The sequence below is a fragment of the Oryctolagus cuniculus genome, chromosome 16 (assembly GCF_051225735.1).
Source record: "Oryctolagus cuniculus isolate XC-2025 breed Fujian yellow rabbit chromosome 16, ASM5122573v1, whole genome shotgun sequence".
Taxonomy (NCBI): Eukaryota; Metazoa; Chordata; class Mammalia; order Lagomorpha; family Leporidae; genus Oryctolagus; species Oryctolagus cuniculus.
Genome location: NC_142882.1, coordinates 51,153,208 through 51,175,746, shown reverse-complemented (window position 1 = coordinate 51,175,746; position 22,539 = coordinate 51,153,208). Strand labels below are relative to the sequence as shown.

At 45.2% G+C, this 22,539-nt stretch overlaps 1 long non-coding RNA gene across 1 annotated transcript in view; it reads left to right on the top strand.

Annotated features, from left to right (window-relative positions):
* Positions 1 to 15,826: 15,826 nt before the first annotated feature.
* The window catches only part of LOC138845852 (uncharacterized), a 103,778-nt gene continuing 97,065 nt past the window's right edge, over positions 15,827 to 22,539 (top strand). The window contains exon 1 of the long non-coding RNA XR_016222527.1: positions 15,827 to 15,945. This is a non-coding gene — a long non-coding RNA (uncharacterized LOC138845852). The remainder of the gene's footprint in view (positions 15,946 to 22,539) is intronic.

Here is a 22,539-nt window from a genome sequence, read left to right as displayed (position 1 = left end):
AATTACAGAAAAGACTCCCACAAGGCCTTGCCTGAGGACATACAGCTCAGCAAGAAGATGTGTGCTGGATTTTAACAACCGCTTACCTCCTGGCCTTGGTCTGTTTGCACGGTGGGCAACTTGTATAGCTGTACGTGGAGACCATGCTCCCCTGTCCTACCTGGAGCTCTGTACCTCCTACTTTTCCCTGCCACCTGCTGCTCCGGCCATGACCTCTTCCTTACACAGCTGGTTGTAGCTCCTTCACCTCCTGCAGGGCCCTTTGTTGCCAAAGCCTTGCTTGACAGCCCTATTTAAAATTGCACCTTCCCTCCACACAGGCTCTCTCTCCTCCTGCTTTATTTTCCTCAGTGTCACTTCACAGCTTCTAAAATTCCACATAGATTACTTATTTATATTTGGTTGACTCTCCTCCTTTGAGGGTAAGTTCAATGAAGTTAGGGTTTATTTATTTTATTTATTTTTTTTTAAGATTTGTTTATTTTATTTGAAAGGAAGAATTACAGAGAGACAGAGGCAGAGAGAGGGAGGGGGGGTTTTCCATCCGCTGGTTCACTCCCCAGATGGCTGCAATGCCTGGAGCTGGGCCAATCCAAAGCCAGGAGTTTCTTGTGGGCCTCATGTAGGTGCAGTGGCCCAAGGACCTGGGTCATCTGCTACTTTTCCAGGCACATTAGCAGAGAGCTGGATCAGAAGTGGCGCAGCTAGGACTTGAACCGGCACCCATATATCAGGACATCCACACTGCTCAAATGCTGAGCTACTGAGCATTAACCTGTCACTTACTGAATTGACACTTACTAGGAATGGCTCATGTGTGAGTTACATGAATGTGTCAGTTGAATTTTTTTAAAAGATTTTATTTATTTATTTGAGAGGTAGAGTTATAGACAGTGAGAGGGAGATACAGAGAGAAAGGCCTTCATTCCATTGGTTCACTCCCCAATTGGCTACAACGGCCGGAGCTGTGCCGATCCAAAGCCAGGAGCCAGGAGATTCTTCCAGGTTTCCCATGCGGATGCAGGGGCCCAAGGACTTGGGCCATCTTCTGCTTTCCCAGGCCATAGCAGAGAGCTGGAAGAGGGGCAGTGGGGACTTGAACTGGTGCCCATATGGGATGCCAGCACTGCAGGCAGAGGATCAACCTATTGCACCATGGAACCAGCCCGTCAGTTGAATTTTTAAACACTTATTTATTTGAAAGGCAGAGTTATGGAGAGGCAGAGGCAGAGAGAGAGAGAGAAGTCTTTCATCCGTTGGTTCACTCCCCAAATGGCCGCAATGGCCAGAGCTGGGCCAATAGAGTCAGGAGCCAGGAGCTTCTTCTAGGTCTCCCTTGTGGGTGCAAGGCCCAAGAACTTGCATTATCTTCTACTGCTTTCCCAGGCCATAGCAGGGAGCTGGATGGAGAGAGAAGAAGCCAGGACTCAAACTGGTACCCATATGGGATGCCAGAACTGCAGGCAGCGGCTTTACCTGCTATGGCATGCCACTGGCCCCTCACTTTAACATGTTTGAAATGATTTATTTACTTATTTATTTGAGAGAGAGAGATTGATTGATTGATTGATTGAAATTGACCCTCCATTTGCTGCTTCAGTTCCCAATTGCCTGCAACAGCCAATGCTGGGCCAAGCTAAATTTGGGAGCCAGGAAATGCCCAAGGACTCCATCCAGGTCTCCCACATGGGAAGGCAGGCAGTGTGGTCTGGGGATATCTGGAGGAAATGTGGGCAGTGGCGTGGGAGGACTTGGATGCTTTGTGTTTTTGGCTTCCTACTTGTCTGTGATCATTTTCATTACTCAGAATTTTCATTCCTGTAATCAAATCCATGTGCATAAGACCTTGCACATTTGACACAGTATGTTACCCCCACACAAATGGGGGGGAAAATGGACTTCAACATTTCTAAGCCAGTACTCCTTGATTAATTTTTAAATATTGCTTTATTTGTTTATTTTGAAAGGCAGAGCTACAGAGAGGCAGAGGCAGAGGCAGAGGCAGAGAGAGAGGGAGAGAGAGAGAGAGAGAGAGAGAGAGAGATCTTCCATCTGCTGGTTCACTCCCCAGATGGCCGCAATAGTTGGAGCTGGACCAATCCGAAGCCAGCAGCTTCTTCTGGGTCTCTCATGTAGGTATAGGGGCCCTAGGACCTGGGCCATCTTCTGCTACTTTTCCAGGCACATTAGCAGGGGGCTGGATCAGAAGTGAAGCACCTGGGACTTGAACCAGCACCCCTATGGGATGCTAGCACTGCAGGAAGTAGCTTAACCCACTATGTCACAGCGCCAGCCCCTTGTTGGTTGTTTTTAGCATGGGGAAATGTGCTTGCAGCTTCTTCATCAGGACTCTCAGTTCTCTGAAAAGATTCATGTAGTAAAAAACATAGAATTTCCTACAGTCACTAAATCTCCCCCTTTTCAGCTCCTGCATCCTGCCAGGACTGCACACATTATTAAGGATTTCTCTTTAATTGTGAAAAGTCTTACCCCTAGTAGCTTCAAAATGACTGATAGAGATCTCACATGAACGTATGCAGGTTTCACATTACACTGATGTCCTCTAATCAGCAAATGTGCTTGAATCAGTTCTCATTGAGGACGCCGACAGTTCTTTCCCTGGGTGCACACTCTCCTCCCACTGGGTCCTGTCGCCCCAGATCTTGGGCAGAGAGCTTGGTGACTGCACCAGTCATCGCTCTCTTCTTTCACTGATGGATGGTGGTGTTGGGCTTTGTTCCCTTGGAATTTTCACCCTTGTTGTTTTCGGGAAATGTTTTGCGAGAGGGCAGCAGAATAAAATTTCATCACTCCCCCATCCTGATGCATCCAGGAACCGCCCCTGCCACCAAACAGTACTCTCAGAGGAAGCAGAAACCAAAGGTAGCTGGAAGTTGGCGTATTTGCCTTGGTCCGAGAGGACTCCACAGTGGAGACATAAACAAAGGGAGACCAAGAGGGGTTCAAGGGAGGGAGGACATGACGGAAGCATTTCAGGAAGCAGCAGAGGCTGTGGCTACCAGTGCCACATTCTGGAGCAGAATCATGCGGACTCACACCTCTGTTATTGACCTGCCAGTCATCAGAGTCACCTGGGGACAGCAGCACTTCCCACGGAGGGTTGGGAGAAGAGGAAAGGAAAGTTTGTGTGGGACTACAGTACAGCACTTCACATATAAAGGTGCAACTTCCCAGGTCCACACCAGGACCTGTCACATTGCAGAGAGACATAAAACACCTGCAACCCCTCTATCTGCAATGGTCCAGCCACTATCTCAATTAAATCCATATTTTAAGACACATAGATGAATCCTGTCTTGAGTCTTGACACTTAGGACTTTTGTTTGCCCCTAAACAGAATATCTGACTCTTTTTATGAAAACCTCAATTTTCATTTTCCTTTGAGGCTCTTTTTCAAAGAGTACAGACTTCTTTTTTATTTATTTATTTATTTTTAACTTTTACTTAATGAATATAAATTTCCAAAGTACAGCTTATGAATTGCAATGGCTTCTACCCCCATAACTTCCCTCCCAGCTGCAACCCTTCCCTTTTCCGCCCCCTCTCCCCTTCCATTCACATCAAGGTTCATTTTCAATTCTCTTTATATACTGAAGATCAGTTTAGCATATATTAAGTAAAGATTTCAACAGTTTGCACCCACATAGAAACACACAGTGAAAAATACTGTTTGAGTACTCGTTATAGCATTAAATCACAATGTACACACATTAAGGACAGAGATCCTACATGAGGAGTAAGTGCACAGTGACTCCTGTTGTTGGCTTAACAAATTGACACTCCTGTTTATGGCATCAGTAATCACCCTAGGCTCTTGTCATGAGTTGCCAAGGCTATGGAAGCCTTTTGAGTTCACCGACTCTGATCGTATTTAGGCAAGGTCGTAGTCAGAGTGGAAGTTCTCTCCTCCCTTCAGAGAAAGGTACCTCCTTCTTTGATGACCTGTTCTTTCCACTGGGATCTCACTCGTGGAGATCTTTCATTTAGGTCATTTTTTTTTCCAGAGTGTCTTGGCTTTCCATGCCCGAAATAAGAGTACAGACTTCTAAAGACCGAGTTGTCTGTCATGTACAGAACCACCAATTGCACCTCTCAGCTGTTAATGGCGCTTTGTGGTCAACTGTTGGTGCACTGGAGGAGAACCTCATGAACAGCCCAAAAGGCTGTGGCTGGGCTGATCAAAGTCTAATTCCTTCACATGTGCTTACTCTACCAAGGCTACTAGAGGCTCGCGTCTCCTATCTGAATGTTTCTGGCCACTGGCCAATGCTTCTTGGCTACTTCAGCAGTGGGCATGAATCTAAGGCTTTCAACATATGAGCTATGTGTATATGCAAGTATTTTAAAACACAATCTACTTCCTGTTTCAAACCCCAGGTTTACAGAAGTAGAACCTCAGCTAACTTGGGGTTTCCTCTCCTGGCTCAGGCCTTCACTGCCCCCAACAGCCTTCATGCCTTCAGGACAGTGGTGCCAACCCATCCTGGGAATGAGATGGGTGGGGCTGAGAATAAGTCCCCTGTCCTCAAGTCATTGCCATTGGTTCCCAAGATATCAAATGTAAACCAGGCTTTCATTCATCAGTCACAGCATGGCTGGCTGCTGGGTCTGCCTTGGCCTGTCCTTACACCTCTCCACACTGTTCTTAACTGTGTCCTATGGCCACACACAAAATAATTGGATGCCATTCTCAGATACAGTAATTAAGTCCTATTTTTCCACCTTAAGAGCTCCCATCTCACATAGCTATGTCACCAACTCATTTGATAATATATACTTTTTGCCATGCAGTCAAAAGATCAGATGACTGCAGATGGGAAAACAACCTGCTGTTTGACAGAAGCATCCTTCCTTGGAGGTTGAAGGTGCCTACATGTGCAGTCTGAATGGGCAGAAGTGTCTTAGGGCAAAAGCAATGGTTATTCATGAAAGGGACATCTGTCTAATGCATGCAAATATTAGCCACAAAAATTATAAGAGAACTTGGAACAAACAATTAGCACCTTTTGTATCTTCTGGACTCCTATTTTTAGTTTTATTTTCTATTTTTTTCCTTTATGACTATTGTTTACTTAAGTTCCTGTAGGACATGGGAAGCTGGTGGCTGTGAGAAATGGAGATGTGGCCTTGCAGATATGATTTGGGATTAAGAACTGGGGGGACCTGGTTTAGTCCACATTGTATTAAAAGGAAGCATGTTTTCTTCTTCCAGGAAGATGGAAAAACTATACTTTCCCCTATGCCTCCCACTAAGTATAGTAAGTCCTGGCCATTTAATGGAAAGCAAACGTGAGAAGACTCTGAAAAATGAAGAGAAGAGGCAGACCAGCTGGAGAGCTCAGGGCATGGGGAATGACATGGGGAAAGTTCCCTGCTTTGTTGTTGTTGTTGTTGTTGTTTTCCTGTTGTACTTCAAACTTGATCCCAGAGGCAGCAGCATCCAGCTAGTTTCTGCAGAATCTAGAAATGTCCATGTTTGCAGATGGTGTCCAAGAAAAGCCTCATCTCTTTAACCAAAGGATTAGGAAAGAGACAACCTAGCAAGACAGAAGAGCTTTAGATAATAGCCAGTAGATTCCAGTCAGATGTCACAGAAAAAGAAAACAGCAACAAACACACAGTCCCACTCACCTCCCCTTCCAGCTGAGTCCAAGGGAGGAGCCTGGCTTTCCTCCTTGGGAGGACATCGGGAGGCACCCCAACACCCCACTGTGGGGAGTTGATGAAGAGGTCTCCCCGCATCCACTCTGGTACCAGTGTTGACCACAGGGACTGCCTGGAGTTCTGCTTCCCACTGTCAGTAAGGAGGCGGCCCTTTCCCTCCCACACCAGGACAACATCAGAGGCGGCCTGGTGGACAGTCCAGGATTTGACTAGCACTGGTGACTATGTGGCCAGCCCTCCCTCCTTGCCGCATGTCCGTGGAATCAGAACACGGAGCTGTGACGGGGCCTTACAGCTGAGGTGGCATCAGTGGAGCCCATCTGGGAGCCCAAGCGCCTGCTTCTGCTGGCATCAACTGAGGACAACACTGGAATCAAAGACCAAAGACGTAGAAAACTCCTTGGACACAGCTGGAGGGAAACTACACGTCACCCACACCACCTGCATTTATCATCAGACACCAGAGAGGCCCCAGGGTTCTATACCCAGGGCAACTGTCCGTTAGGAATATGCGGGCGCTAGAAAGCAAATCTTTTCTAATTCCTAAACGGAAAAGAAATGGTGAAAGAAGGAGCCTTGGGATGAGGAAGAAAGAAAATGGAAAGAAAAACAGAGATGGGCAGAAAACAATAGACTTTCCTTTTCTAAGTTGTGTTGATTATCGAAACAAAAAGTGTAACTCTGTCATTCTCAATGTGTGGAGAAGAAATAATTAAGACAATTATATTTAAATGGGAGAGAGTAAAGGGATAGAAACAAAGGTAAGATCTCTACATATTCACTTTAACTGGTACCATATTGGCATCAGTGGACACTGATAAATTATTTATCTAGGGGCTGGCACTGTGGCACAGTGGATAAAGCTGCCGTCTGCAGTGCTGACACCCCATATGGACACCAGTTCAAGTCCTGGCTGCTCCACTTCCGATCCAGCTCCATGCTAATGTGCCTGGGAAAGCAACAGAAAATGGTCCAAGTGCTTGGACCCCCGCACCCATGTGGGATACCCAGAAGCAGCTCCTAGCATTGGCCTGGCCCAGCTTTAGCCATTGCGACCATCTGGGAAGTGTACCAGTGGATGGAAGTAATCTCTCTCTCTCTGCCTCTACCTCTTTGTAATTCTGTCTTTCAAATAAATACATAAATCTCTTTAAAAATAAAAGTTATATATCTATAAGGTAATGCCTAGAAGAACCATTAGAAAAGATCTCAAGGGAAAACCCATCAAAAGCACTATAAATAAATCAAGATGGGATTCTAAGGTTCAAGTAGCCTACTGGAAGTCAAGAAAATGAAAAAAGAAGATACAGAGTTATAAAACAAAGTAAAAATTAGCATATTTAATCCTTAACACATCAACAATTACTTTGTGATAGGTTTTAACACCCAATTAGAGGACAGAAATTGGAATACTGGACTTAAAATATGGTCCAAACATATGTTGTGTAAATAACTTTGTTTAAATGATCCAAATGATATATCTGTATGTAGATTAGAATAAAGGATGTAAAATATATGCAAACCTTAATTAGAAAAAAGTAGAAGGACCGAAGCTGTGGCGCAGGGGGTTAACGCCCTGGCCTGAAGCGCCAGCATCTGTCGCTCCCCCTCTTCATGGAGGAACGACACAAAACCCTGCCTAGGCTTCATATCCGAGTCACGGCACCATTATGTCGCTCCCCATCTTCGTGGAGGAACGACACAGGACCCTGCGCTGTTCTTTTGTCTGCTCGGCCCTCCCCGGGTTTGCTGCTGGTTCTTCCCGGGTTGGCTACCGACCCTTCCACCTCCGTGGAAGGGCGGTTCCCCCTGCCACATTCCCCACTTCCGCGGGGGAGCGGCACACCGCCGGCCGGCTCTCTCGGGGGCTGCACATGTGTTCCCTCAGATGTATGTTCCCCTTAGATGTTCCTGGTGCATGCCGTCTCTCTCCTCCTTTATAGTCCTCCTCTGCCAATCCCAACTCGGCTGCCCACACGCCGAGTACGCTGCTCTCCTCCAATCAGGAGCAAGTCCTACAGTTTATTGGTTGAACTGGAGGCAGCTGTGCAGAAGCTGTTTACTTCTCTCCCAGCGCCATATTGTGGGAGAGCAGATGCATAGAATAAGTCTTAATTCCAGTAACTCAGTCCAGTCCGGGCTGCTCCCCACAGCATCCCATATGGGCGCTGGTTTGAGACCCGGCTGCTCCACTTTCAATCCAGCTCTCTGCTATGGCCTGGGAAAGCTGTAGAAGATGGCCCAAGTCCTTGGGTCCCTGCACCCCTGTGGGAGACTCAGAAGAAGCTCCTGGCTCCTGGCTTCTGATCGGCACAGCTCCGACTGTTGCGGCCAACTGGGGGAGTGAATCAGCAAATGGAAGACCTCTCTCTCTCTTTCTCTGTCTGTGTGTGTGTGTAACTCAAGTAAATAGGTAAATCTTTTAAAAAGAAGAAAGCAGAAAGCGTGGTATTTATGTCAGATAAAATAAATTTCAGAGGAAAGAAAAATATTAAGGACAGAGAGGGATATTTCAGAGTGATTAAAGGGCAAATCCAACAAGGAAATAAATAATTTCAAATGTGTATTCGCCAAACAACAGAGCTGAAAAGTATACGAAGCAAAATGTGATGGAACTGAAAGGAGAAATAGATGAATCCACATTCTAATCGGCAACTTCATTGTCCCTTTCTTAACAATTCATAGAACAACTGGAAAGAAAAGCATCAAAGACACAGAAGAACTCTAGCACCATCAACTAATGGGATCAGATCGACAGATAAAACTCTTCATCTAACAGCAGTAGAAGGCATATCCCTGGAACATGCACCAAGGTAGACCATATCCTGGGCAATAAAGCAAACCTCCACAAAGTTGAAACATATTGAAATCATGCAGAGTGTGTTCTCCAACCCCAAAAGAGTCAAATTAGGCATGAATTTCAGAAAGATAATTTAAAAATCTCCAAGCAACAAAAAAACTAAAGAGAACACTTCCAAATCATACATACATCGTAGAGGAAGCATCAAGAGAAATTGAAAGATCCATCTAATGAAATTTAAAGTGCAGCACGTGGGAATTTGTGGAATGATGCTGCGGCAGTACTGAGGGAAATTTGTAGCATTACATGCTTCTATTAAAAGGAAGGACATGGATTAAGTTTTCCTGGATGACTGTAAGGGCTCTGACTTGGGAAGGGCATTGTTGGGACAGGGATTGAGCTTTTCCCACCCTGGAAGATACCATACCATGTGGCTAACGTTACCCAAGGGCTTCTGAAACCCTTATTAAAGTCCTGGGCTTCCAGGGAAGCTGTGCTTGGATAGGCTGTTTGCTTCTATCCTGCATGATTAGTTTGTTCTCTGCATGTTTGTTATCTTTAGTTAAGAATACATTGGATACTATGTTTGTTAGAGCATAGGCTAAGCTGCTATAACAAATATATCCACATTTGGATAAACTTTCATGTTGATACAAGGAAATGTTTACCATTCCAATTCTGGGATCCCAGCCAAAGGCCACAGTTGTAAGCAGGTCTTTATAAGGAAAGCAGTTGTAGGTGTGCTGTGATCTCTTTTTCAGCAGATTGAAGATGGGAAATGTAGCCTGGGGTGGGGGTGGGTGATGTGTCTATTATTACTATAGAAGAAGTGGAGAATTGATTGGAAAGGATAACTAGCAATCTAACTTTGTGACTTTGTACAAGCTGCTTGGTCTCTCTGCTCCTTTTATTAACATATGTGCCTCCAAAATAATACATATATTGAACCATGCCCCCTTAACAGCTATAATTTATCATCGTCATTGTTAATCTTACCTTTAAGCATGTGGGCATATTTAGGGGGTTGGCTTATCTATTCCTTCCCATCCTTAATCCATCTGAAATTTGGCAGTTGTTATCAAAACCTCTGCCTCTCTATAAGCTTTCTCTTTTGCAGGTTGTTGGGTCATATTCACAGTGTGAACCTCTAGAATGTACATCCAAACATAATAGCCAGTGTCTCCCCCCTAAGTCAACTACAGGGATTTCAATTCTCTCCCCAATCTGAGTATCCTCAACTGTCTTGGTGGCATCTAACACTTTGTGATGGTTGGCTGTCACTTCTTGCTTTGAACATCTAACCTTTGGTTTCTCCTGGATCCCTTCTTGTAGTCTCCTCTCTGAATCTTCCTGTGGTTTCAGCCATCCCCATCTGTTTTGCCCCCAGGTATGGACATGAACCTTCCTCCATTCTTCAGAGTTGGGTTAGCACAAATGAGAGATACTTTGCTTTGTGCCAGTGAGTAAAGCTTTTGGGTGGGTTATTAGATATCACAGTGTAGGAAGATTCTAGGGCACATCCTCTAGATGTGTAACTCCTTTTTGTCTCTTTTTACCTCTCGCCTCCCCTGATAGTATCCACTCTGATGCTGGGATCTGCTGCAGAAAACCAGATTTCTTATTGATCTTTTCCCCTCCATCCCTGAACCCCACCCTCCTGACCCTGTGGCACCAGAACAAACTGAACACCCCTTCACATTGAAGAAACAGAGCAAGAAAACAACAGCAACAAAACCCCAGAGCAAAAACCCTTCCCCAAGAGCATTCTGTGAGTTTCTCAGGGAATCCACGCACGGTGCTCTTTCCTGGCTTGGGCCCCACTACTTGAGCTGCTGCTGCTTCAGCAGTTAGGCTGCCCTCTGTTCCTCCACCATATTCCTTGTCTCCTGACTCTGCAGCTCTGCACCCAGGGTGCTCACCACATGGATCGCGTCTCCTGCCTCCCCTGGGGGCTGCGTCCTACACATTCTTTCCATGTCAGCTTCACTCTCCTTTCTGTGGGGCAGCCTTTTGTGTACTATCTACTTTAGATCAGACTCCCCTGCCGCGTGCTGCTGCCACAGGTGACCACAGCGGGTGGCTTCCGAAAACAGGAATTTACTCAGTTCTGTAGACCAGAAGTCTGACATGAAGGGGTTGGCAGGGCTATGCTCCTGCTGAAACCTACAGGGGAGGACGCTTCCTCACCCTTCCAAACTCCTGGTCCTTGTTGGCAGTCCCCGGTGTTCCTTGGCAGTCTAATGTCTGCTCTGCCTTCACATGAACTTCTCCTCAGTGTTTCTCCTTTCTTCTCATAAGACCCATCCTGGGGCTGGTCCTATGGCATAGCAGGTAAAGCTGCTGCCTGTGGTGCTGGCATCCCACGTGGGTGCCGGTTCAAGTCCCTGCTGCTTCACTTTCGATCCATTTCTCTGCTATGGCCTGGGGAAAGCAGTAGAAGATAGCCCAAGTCCTTGGGCCCCTGCACCCACGTGGGAGACCTGGAGGAGGCTCTTGGCTCCTGGCTTTGGATATCAGGAGCTCCGGCCGTATGGGCCAATTGGGGAATGAACCAGCAGATGGAAGACCTCTCTCTCTCTCTCTCTCTCTCTCTCTCTCTCTCTTTCTCTCTCTCTCTCTTTCTCTGCCTCTCCTCTCTCTCTCTCTCTCTAACTCTGCCTTTCAAATAAATAAATAAATAATTTTTTTTAAATGCATCCTGATGATCTCATCTTCTCTTGATAACATTAGCAAATATACTGTTTCCAAATGAGGTCACATTCATTGGGGGCTAGGATTTTAGCCTGTCTAGTAGGTGGACACAGTTCTACTCACAACGCTAGCACATACATTAAACATGCAGCTTAAAGTTGCTTCTTCACCATTATGTCCCCAGGGCCCTGCAGAGACGTTGACACATTGCCTGTGCTCAGAGATATATATCTGAGCATGTTATATGACATGAGGATTTCATACATTTTTGATTAACATATAATAATTGAATACCTTTATGGGGCAGAGTGTGGTATTTCAGGCTATTCACACAGCATTCACTGATCAAAATTGCAGTAGTTAACACGTGCATCTCTTCATCCTATGTTGTTTAAAGTCTTCAGGCTCTCCTCTTCTTGTTCGTCATCCAATAGATAGTAAGCCTGTGTGGGCCGTCCATCAGGACACCTTCTTTCCATCTGACTGTGTGGTTCCTGTGATCCAATCTCCCTCTGTCTCTACCCCCTTCCCAGCCTCTAGAAATCAACATTCTGTATTCAGATCAAGTGTTTTTTTGGCTCTCATATGTGAGAATGAACTTGCGTTATTTTCTTTTTGTGCTTGAGTTATTTCACTTAGCATGATATCCTCTATTTCTGTCCATCTTGGTGAAAGTAACAGGACTGCCTTCTTGGTGGTTGAATAATAGTCCACAGTGTATATCTCACACCTTCTGTCATCATTATCCATTCATTCATCCATCCACAGACACCTTGGTTGATTCTATATCTTTGCTCTTGTGAACAGTGACACAATAAACACAAGAGTGCAGGTATCTATTTTTTTTTTTTTAAGAAAAAGATTATTTATTTGAAAGGTAGAGTGGCAAAGACAGAGGGAGAGACTAGGAAAAAGATATTCCATCCACTGATTCACTACCCAAATGCCCATAATAACCAGGGCTAGGCCAGGCTAAATCCAGGTGTCAGGAAGTCCATCCAGGTCTCTCATGTAGGTGTCAGGGATGCAAGGACTTGGGCTATCACCAGCTGCCTCCCAGGCACATTAGCTGGAAGCTGGATTGGAAGTGAAGTAGCCAGGACTCCACTGGCACTCCCATGAGGGATGCAGGTATCCCAAGCAGGGGTTTATCCTGCTTTGCCACAACATTCACTCCCTACAGCCACCTCTTTGATATGCTAATTCCATTTCTGTCCGATGTATACTCAAAAATGCAATAGGGGAATCACATGGGAGATCTATTTTTAGCCTTTTGAGGAACAGCTTTACTGGTCTCCATAATGGCTGTTAATTTGCATTCCCACCAACAGTATCTATGAGTTCCTTTTCTTCCACAACCTCACCAGCATTTGTTATTTTTTGTCTTTTTGATAATAACCACTCTAACTGAGGTGAGGTGATACCACATTGTGGTTTTGATTTGCATTTCCCTGATGGCTAGTGACGTTCAACATTTTTTATATATTTGTTGGCTATTCATATTTCTTCTTTTGAGAAATGTGTATTCAAGTCCTTTGCCCACTTAATATTTTTTGTTTCTAATTTTTGAGTTTCCTGTGTATATTCTGGATATTGATCCTTTGACATGTGAGTAGTTCAGAAACATTTTCTCCTGTTTTGTAGGTCGTCTCATCACTATTTTGATTGTTTTTTGTTTTTTGTTTGTTTGTTTGTTTGTTTTTTACTGGGCAGAAGCTTCTTGGTTTGATAAAAGCTTGTCTGTTTTGTTCTTATTTCTCTGTGCTTTTGGGTTCTTATCCACTAAATAATTGCCTATACTAATGTCTTAAATAATTTCTTTTATATTTTCTTGTAGTAATTTCACAGTTTCAAATCTTTGATTTGGTTAGATCTTTGATCCACAGTTGATTTGTGCATGCAGTGAAAGATGGTGGGAGTGGAGGGGAAGCAAGTTCCAGTCTTCTGTATATGGATATCCAGATTTCTAGCACTATTTGCTTATTTTATAGAGCTTTTTTTATTTGAAAGTTAGAGTGACTGAGAAAGAGATCTTCCACTTGCTGGTTCATTCCCCAAATGTCCCATGACAACCAGGACTGGGTCACGGTCAAAGCTAGGAACCAGAAATTACATGCTGGTCTCCAACATATGAGCCCTCAGATGTGGACGCCAGCATCACAAGTGGCAGCTTCACTTGCTGCCCAGAGTGCCAGACCCGCCCTGTTTATTGAACAGGCTTTCTTTTCCCCATCGTATGTGTTTGTTGAGATTGGGTTTGCTGTGGGTGTGCAGGTTTATTTGGATGATCTCAATTCTGTTCCCTTGATCTAGGTGTCAGTTGTAATGCCAGTATCATGCTGTTTTGCTTAAAATATCTTTGTAGTATGTCTTGAAATCAGGCTTTTGTGGCACCTGCAGATTTGCTTACTTATTCAAGATTGCTTCTGGTCTTTAATGTTTCTATATGAGTTTTTGGATTGTTTCTTCTAGGCCTTTGAACAGTATTATTGGTATTTTGATGCAGATTGCATTGAATCTGAGAATCACTTTGGGTACTATGGATATTTTAATGCTATTAATTCTTCCAATCCATAAACATGGAAAGTCTTTTTCAATTTTTTGTATCTTCTTCAATTTCTTCCATCAGTGTTTTGTAATTTTTATTGTAGGGGTCTTTTACTTCCTTGGTTAAATTTATTTCTAGGTATTTTATTCATTACAGAGCTATTATGAAAGGTATTGCTTTCATGATTTCTTTCTTAGCAAGTTTGTTTTTGGTGTTTAAAACCTCTACTGATTTTTTTTTTCTGTTTTATTTGAAAGACCAAAGAGGGCAGGAGAGAGAGATTTTTATGTTTCTTTTTTTTTTAATTTTTATTTTATTTATTTGAAGAGCAGAGCTACAGAGAGAGAGAGGGAGAATCAGAGAGAAAGGTCTTCCATCCCCTGGTTCACTCCCCAGATGACTGCAAAGGCCAAAGCTGAGCCAGTCTGTAGCTAGGAGCCAGAAGCTTATTCCAGGTCTCCTATGTGGGTGCAGGAGCCCAAGTGCTTGGGCCATCTTCTGCCATTTTCCTGGGCCATAGCAGAGAGCTGGATCTGAAGAGAAGCAGCTGGGACATGAACTGGTGCCCATATGGGATGCCAGTGCTATTGGCAGAGTCTCAGCCTACAACACCATGGCACCAGCTGAGTTGGGGAGAAAAGGGGGTAAGTGGGGAGGCAGAGAGGAGAGAGGGAGAGAAGGAGGGAAGATCTTCCATCTGCTGGTTCACTCTCCAAATGGCTGCAATTGTCAGGGCTGAGCTGCGCTGAAGGTAGGAACAGGAGATTTCTCCAGGTCTCTCACATGGGAACAGGGCCCCAAGCACTTGGGCCATCCTCTGCTGCTTTCTCAGGTGCATTAGCAGGGAACTGAATTAGAAGTAGAGTAGCCAGGACTCAAACTGATGCCCATTTAGGATGCTGGTGTTGCAGACAGCAGCTTAACCTGTTACACCACAGTGCTGGCCTCTAGAGAGATTTTTACCTCCACTGCTCACTCCTCAAATGCCCACAGCGGCCAGGGTTGGGCCAGACCAGAGCCAGGAACTCCGTCCAGATCTCTTATGTGGCTGACAGGGACCAAAGTCCTTGTAGCATCATCTGCTGCCTCCCAGGATGCACATTAGCAGGGAGCTGGATCAGAAGTGGAATATTCAGGACTCAAATCAGGCACTCCTGTATGGGATGTGGGTGTCTTAAGTGGCAAGCTGACTGCTGTGCCAAACACCCTTCCTGCTACTGATTTTTGTACATTGATTTTATTCCTTGCAATTTTACTGAATTCATCTATCTGTTCTAATAGTCTTTTGGTGAAATCTTGAGGTTTTCTTTTATATATAGAATCATATCATTATGCAAGCAAAGCTACTTTGATTTCTTCCTTTCCTATTCTTTTTCTTGCCTATTGTTTTTATGTATGGTCCTTTCAGTATTATACTGAATAATAATTTTGAGAGTGGACATTCTTGTCTTGTCCCAGATCTTAGAAGAAATGCTTTAAACTTTTCCCCATTCTGTAAGATAGTCACTGTGGATTTGTTATATATAGGCTTTACCATGTTAGGGTCTGATCCTTCTGTGCCTAATTTGTTTGAGTTTTTATCACACAGAGATGTTGAGAATGATCAGATACCTTTACTGCAGATATTGAGATAATCATACTTTCTACCCTGTTGATGTATTAATTTTATTTCCATTTTAAAGATTTATTTATTTATTTGAAAGACAGAGTTACAGAGAAAGAAAGAGAGAGAAAGAGAGAGAATCTTCCATTTGTGTGTTCACTTCCCCCAATGACTGCAATATCAGGGGCTGGGCCAGCCAATGCCAGGAGCCAGGAACTCCATTTGGGTCTCCCAGATGGGTGGCAGGAGCCCAAACCCTTGGGCCATCTTGTCCTGCTCTCCCAGACACATTAGCAGAGAGCTGGATCAGAAGTGGAGTAGCCAGGACTTAAACTGGTGCTCATATGGGGTGCCAGCATCACAGGTAGTGTCTTAACCCACTGTGCCACAACAGCAGCCCCTTACTAATTTTTTAAATGTTGTCTTTGTTTCTTTTTTGCCTTGATGATTGTATTTCTTTCCTTCAACTCATTTTTTTTTGTTTTGTTTTGTTTTTCTCTTCTAGGTCATTGAGATATAGCATTAGGTTGTGTGAGCTTTCTTCCTTTTGTAGTGTAAATGCCTATTGCTATGAACTTCCCTCTGAGTTACTGGTCCTGCTGTCTACAATAAGTTCTGGTATGTTGTGTTTTCACTTTCACTTAGTTCAAGAAATTTTGAAATTTCCCTTTGATTTCTTCCATGATCCATCATTCATTCAATAGCATATTGTTCAGTTTCTAGGTATTTGTATAATTTTTTATTTGTTTTTGATTTATAGTTTTATCCTACTGTGATCAGAAAAGGCACATGATGCAGTTTTGATTTCTGTGAATTTGCTGAGACTTCTTTGTAGCTTAGTAGATACCGTCTTTTCTGGAGAATGGTCCACACACTAAGGAGAAGAGTGTGTATTCAACTGTTGAATGAAATGTTCTGTAAATGTCTGTCAGGTACACTTTGTCAGTAGTGTAGTTTAACTTTGATATTTCTTCATTTTTTTTTTGTCTGGATGATCTGTTCATTGATGTCCCCCACTATTATTGAATACAGGCCTCCTAGACAGCTAACAATGTTTTATAAAATTGAGTGCATCAGCTACATATATATTTACAGTTGTTATATTTTCTTGGTGATCTATTGATCATTACATACTTTGCATCTTTTTACATTGTTTTGTCTTGAAGTCTGTTTTGTATGATACAAGTGTAGTGACTTCTGTTCACTTTTTTTTATCCATTTGTGTGTATTTTTTCCCATTCTTTTTTTTTTTTTTTTTTTTTTTTTTTTTTACTTGACAGGTAGAGTTTTAGACAGTGAGAAAGAAAGACAGAGAGAAAGGTCTTCCTTCTGTTAGTTCACTCCCCAAATGGCCGCCACGGCTGGCGCTGTGCCGATCTGAAGCCAGGAACCAGGTGCTTCTTCCTGGTCTCCCATGTGGGTGCAGGGACCCAAGCACTTGGGCCATCCTCCACTGCCCTCCTGGGCCACAGCAGAGAGCTGGACTGGAAGAGGAACAACCAGGACTAGAACCCGGCACCCATATGGGATGCCAGTACCACAGGTGGAGGATTAGCCAAGTGAGCCACAGTGCTGGCCCCTTTTCCCATTCTTTTACTCTCAGTTTGTGTCTTTTTTAAAAGACTTATTTCATTTATTTGAAATGCAGAGTTACAGGGAGGAAGAGAAAAAAAGAAAGAGATCTTCTATCTGCTGGTTCACTCCCCAGATGGCCACAATGACTGGGCCAGGCTAAAGCCAGGAGCCTAGTACTCCAGCTGGGTCTCCCCTATGGGTGTCAGGGGATCAAATGCTTGGGCCATCTTCTCTTGCTTTCCCAGGCTCATCAGCAGGGAGCTAGATCAGAAGCAGAACAGCTATGATTGGAATAGGCACTCCAACATGTGTTGCTGGCTTCACAGGCAGCAGCTTAACATACTGCACCACAATGCCAGCCCTGTGTGTTTATGTTTTTGTCTTTATTGCTGAAGTGTGTCTCTTGTAGGCAGCATGTAATTGAGCCCTGTTTTTATCCATTTCGCTAATCCATATCTTTTGACTTGGGAATTTGGTACATTTACTTTTCTTTTTTTATTTATTTGACTGGTAGAGTTACAGACAGTGAGAGAGAGAGACAGAAAGGTCTTCTATCCTATGGTTCATTCCCCAGATTGGGGTGACGGCCAGAGCTGGGCTGATCCAAAGCCAGGAGCCAGGAGCTTCCTCCATGTCTCCCATGCGGATGCAGAGGCCCAAGGACTTGGGCCATCTTCTACTGCTTTCCCAGGCCATAGCAGAGAGCTGGATTGGAAATGGAACAGCCGGGACTAGAACCGGTGCCCATATGGGATGCCAGCACTTCAGGCCAGGGCGTTAACCCACTGCGCCACAGCCGGCCCCTCTTTTTTCTTTTTTTTCTGGGATATTTCACAAGACCTTTCTTCAAGTTCAGATGTTCTTCCTTTGTTTGATCTACTCTGATATTGAGGATTTCAACTGTGTGTTCAGCCCTTAAGGCATACGGATCTGGCTGAAAAGCCCATGAGAGTATTACAGGCATGGAAAGCCAAAACACTCTGGCAAAAAAAAAAAAAAAAAAAAAAAAAAAAAAAAAAACAAACAAACCTAAATGAAAGATCTCCACAAGTGAGATCTCAGTGAAAAGAACAGGTCATCAAAGAAGGAGGTACCTTTCTCTGAAGGGAGGAGAAAACTTCCACTTTGACTACGACCTTGTCTAAATATGATCAGAGTCGGTGAACTCAAAAGGCTTCCATAGCCTTGGCAACTCATGACAAGAGCCTAGGGTGATTACTGATGCCATAAACAGGAGTGTCAATTTGTTAAGTCAACAACAGGAGTCACTGTGCACTTACTCCTCATGTAGGATCTCTGTCCTTAATGTGCTGTACATTGTGATTTAATGCTATAACTAGTACTCAAACAGTATTTTTCACTGTGTGTTTCTATGTGGGTGCAAACTGTTGAAATCTTTACTTAATATATGCTAAACTGATCTTCAGTATATAAAGAGAATTGAAAATGAACCTTGATGTGAATGGAAGGGGAGAGGGGGCGGAAAAGGGGAGGGTTGCGGGTGGGAGGGAAGTTATGGGGGTGGAAGCCATTGTAATCCATAAGCTGTACTTTGGAAATTTATATTCATTAAATAAAAGTTTTAAAAAAAGAAATAAATAAAAAAAAACCTGTTTATTAAGAGGCAGAAAAAAAGATGGAGGGAGGGAGAGAGGAAGAGAGAGGGAGGGAGGGAGAAAGGGAGAGAGGGAAACAGGGAGAGAGAGAGCTCTCTCATCTGTTGGTTTACTCCCCAGATACCTGTAGCAAGGTCTACATTAGGAGAAAGTTGGAATAAGGAGCTGCAGCTGGGAGTTGAACCCAGGCATTCCTTGGGATGCAGGCATCCTAACTGGAATCTTTTTTTTTTTTTATTTTTTTGACAGGCAGAGTGGAGAGTGAGAGAGAGACAGAGAGAAAGGTCTTCCTTTTTTTTTTTTTTTGCCGTTTGTTCACCCTCCAATGGCTGCCGTGGCCGGTGCGCTGCGGCCGGCGCATCGCGCTGATCCGAAGCCAGGAGCCAGGTGCTTCTCCTGGTCTCCCATGCGGGTGCAGGGCCCAAGGACCTGGGCCATCCTCCACTGCACTCCCTGGCCACAGCAGAGAGCTGGCCTGGAAGAGGGGCAACTGGGATAGAATCCGGTGCCCCGACCGGGACTAGAACCCGGTGTGCCGGTGCTGCAAGGCGGAGGATTAGCCTATTGAGCCATTGCGCCAGCCCCTAACTGGAATCCTAAGCACTAGTCTAAATGTCTGCCCCCAAGTGCATTTTCTATCTGACTTATTGAGTTCTTCATTTTTTTTTTTCAAGATATCTGTGTGTGTGTTATTTTTTAAATTTTATTTAAGGTATGCAAGTTTCTTGTATTTCATGTATACAGGTTTAGAAACAATGATACTTTCCTCCTACCTCCCTCCTGCCCATGCTCCTACCCCTCCCCCTCCACAATCCTTCTCTGTTGAATTTCTCATTTGTATGGACATGCATTGTTTTCCCAATTTTGGTAAATTGTCTTGTATTCACTTGTGTCTCCTTGAGTTTCCATATAATCATTCTTTTGAGTTCTTTATCAATCTTCTGTTCTTTGAGTTCGTTGCTGGAGAGCTATTAAATTCCTTTGGATATGTGGTGTTGCCTTGTTTTTTCCACAGCTCTTGCATCCCTACACTGAGATTTGTGCATCGGGTGGATCAATGGTCTCTACCACTTGCACAACGTGGCTTTCTCAATAAGTGGCATTCTCCTGGATATGTCTTGAAGTTTTACTTTAGTAGGCTATGTTGGCTTTGGTTCTTGTTGGGGATGTTGGTATATGTAGCTCCTTATAGCTTCTTTGACTTTGCTTGATGGCTTTGGGTTCAGTGTGCATGCTAGTGAGATCAGTGAGCTCTCCTAACATAAGAAGCCATGTATGGGAGAGCATGCTCTAGGAACCAAGGTGGGCATGGTGCACACTGCCACTGTGTGGCCATTCCAGTAGTAAGGGTGATGCATGTGTGCTCTGGCTGATACAAGCATGGGACATGGGTGGGCTGACAGTGGTGTCAGGAGGCATAGAGCACAGAACACAAGCCCTAGGGCAGCAGTTACCTTGGGGAGCTGCTGCGTAGTCTGATTCCAGGCTGGCTGTGGCAGTGAGGAGAATGCAGCATAGATACAAGTCCTGGGGCGGCTGAGGTCACAGGTGGAGTGATTAGTGTGGAATGCATGTCCTCCGTTGATGGCAGGCTGGCTGTGTGGCTCTGCCCCTCGGTTTTGTCACTGCATAACAAAAGCCTGATCTCTGGGGGTTGTTGGAAACAGTGCAAGAAACTTCTCTGGAGCACTGCAGACCTCAGGTAACACCCCTAACTGGGCTCCAAGCTCGTGACATCTGTGGAACTCCCCCGTTGCTTGGGTTGCTGACTTCCGCAGGCAAGGGTCCCACCGGGACTCTCCTGTTCACCCTTTCCCCTGTCACGGGGATTCCCTTTGGCCATGGGGCCAGGGTCACAGTTGTCCAGTCTGCTTTGTCCCCTTCTCTATACTGCTCTCTCACCTCTCCATGTTTTGCAAGGTTCCCGTCCCTCCCTTGCTCGGTCCCAGTGCCAGTCACCTTGGGATGCAGCCATTTATTTGATTTTTTCTGGCTCTTTTCTGTGGAGGAGGAGTTAGCATTGGTCACCTCTAGTCTGCCATCCTATCAGCCACTCAGAGAATATCTGAATAAAGGAATACTCTCACATATCAAACTCTCTGTGCTATTAGTCTTCCATCCAACCCCTATTTTTTCCTTCCCTCACAGCCTCCACTGCATCGTCTGGAATCCCTGCACCTTGCTCACTCAGCATTAAATCAATCACACTGAACCAGCTCCTGTCTGTCACTCACAGCTGCCATTGCCTTCCCTTCTCCTGTCTTGTATTAGCACTGCCCTAATCCAGAACATTGCCATCTGTTCCCTGGACTCCAACGAAGACCTCTGGAAAGTTCCTCCAACATCCTCTTCTAGGGATCCTATTACAGTGTAAATCTCATATGCCATTCTTGCCAAATGTGGGATAAATTCCAACATTTTGCACATGGTTTCTTATCCTCCCTTCCAATCTCCCTCTGCACCCCAACTCAGCCGAGCTTCCTTCCTCTGCATGCAGTGGACATCACGTGGTTTCCCGAGTCGGCCCCAGCGTGCTTTGTTGATCCACACCTTTGCACCTACTGCTCCCTTTGCCCGGGATGCTCTTCCTCCCCATTGTGGCCTGGCTAACTTCCACATCCCCACCCTCCATGCCTGTGCACCTCGGCTTGGTTAGGACATCCTGTTACCGCTCCCACGGTGGGTCGTCAGTGAGCCTCCCATTTCTCTCGTTGGGACCTCCTCACACTTGCATTCTTCGTGTAATGTTTGTTTTCCCTGCTGCAGCATGAACCACACGAGAGCAGGGACTGTGTGGAACTTGCTCACTTCTTCACCATGAGCCTGGCCTGACTTAAGCGTGGTGCTCAACACATTTTCATCGGAAGGACTGGACGCCTCGGGCAGCTGCTGTTTCTCTTTGTTCTTCTATTTGACACCGATTTTGGGAAGCCCACTTGTGCTGTGTGGTTTCTAGAGATCAGACTGTGAGTCTCTCCTTCCTGAGCTGCTCTCCCTTCTTGGCCTCTGTGGACTTTCCCTGGCCATCAGAGTCCTTCCCCTGTTGGGAGGTGGCCATGCGGTTAGGTGGGAAGAAGCTTTGTTAGAAGATAGGACTTTTACATTGCCGGGGTTGGAGAGGGGAAATCTGTGCCAAATTCCCAGCACTGTGTTGGGATGGAATGGGGGAGCCATGTTCAGTTGCTCAGATGGCCCCTCCACAGTCGCTCCGGGGCTGGTGAGAGGACAGGTGACAAATGTTCCCAGTGCGGAAGGGAGTGAAGGTGGACAGACATGCACTGATGGCACTGATGGGCTGTTGCCCCCTCCAGAAGTCCTTGGAATGTTTCTTCCACATATTTCTATTTTTTCATATGATGAGGACACCTAAGTACACAACATTAGCCAGCTACCCTAACGCTGTGAGCCTCCAAAACACCAGGGGGTCTTGCATTTGATCATCTGACTGTGCCGTCTTCATTCAACAAATGTCTCTGGGGGTTCCTCTGCCCAAGCCCCAGATCACACGCCCAGGACGCTGTGGTGAAGGCACCTGAGCCTTCTCTCCTAAGGAACCCACATGCTGCCTGCAGGGAACAATCTATTGGTTTTCAGATGGCACCAACGTGCTAGATGCTGTGACAGAGGGTGTGCGCTGTGTCTGCAGAAGCCAGAGGCGGGAGGTAGAACTCCTAGTGAGCCTCTGGAAGTCTGCACATCATGGTGTCTTATAGAAGCAGCTGAATGGTCTCGAAGGCTTTGATCTGTCTTCAAATGCAGTCCCTGTTTAACATGTTTTGGGGTTTTTCTGCTCTGCTTCTCAGTTCCCTAGAAGGAAGGGATGTAAAGGGCAGCAGCGGGGAACCTGGAGATAGGCACAGTTGGTATCAAATCCAGGGCCCTCCCTTACCTGCCAGCTGGGTGACTAATCACTACCTCTCCCACCAGGAGAACCCACAAGTGCCATGGGCACATGGTGTGCTGGCTTTGACACATGCTGCTTCGTGCCGGCAGGCTCAGTCATGTTTTTGTCCAGGTGATA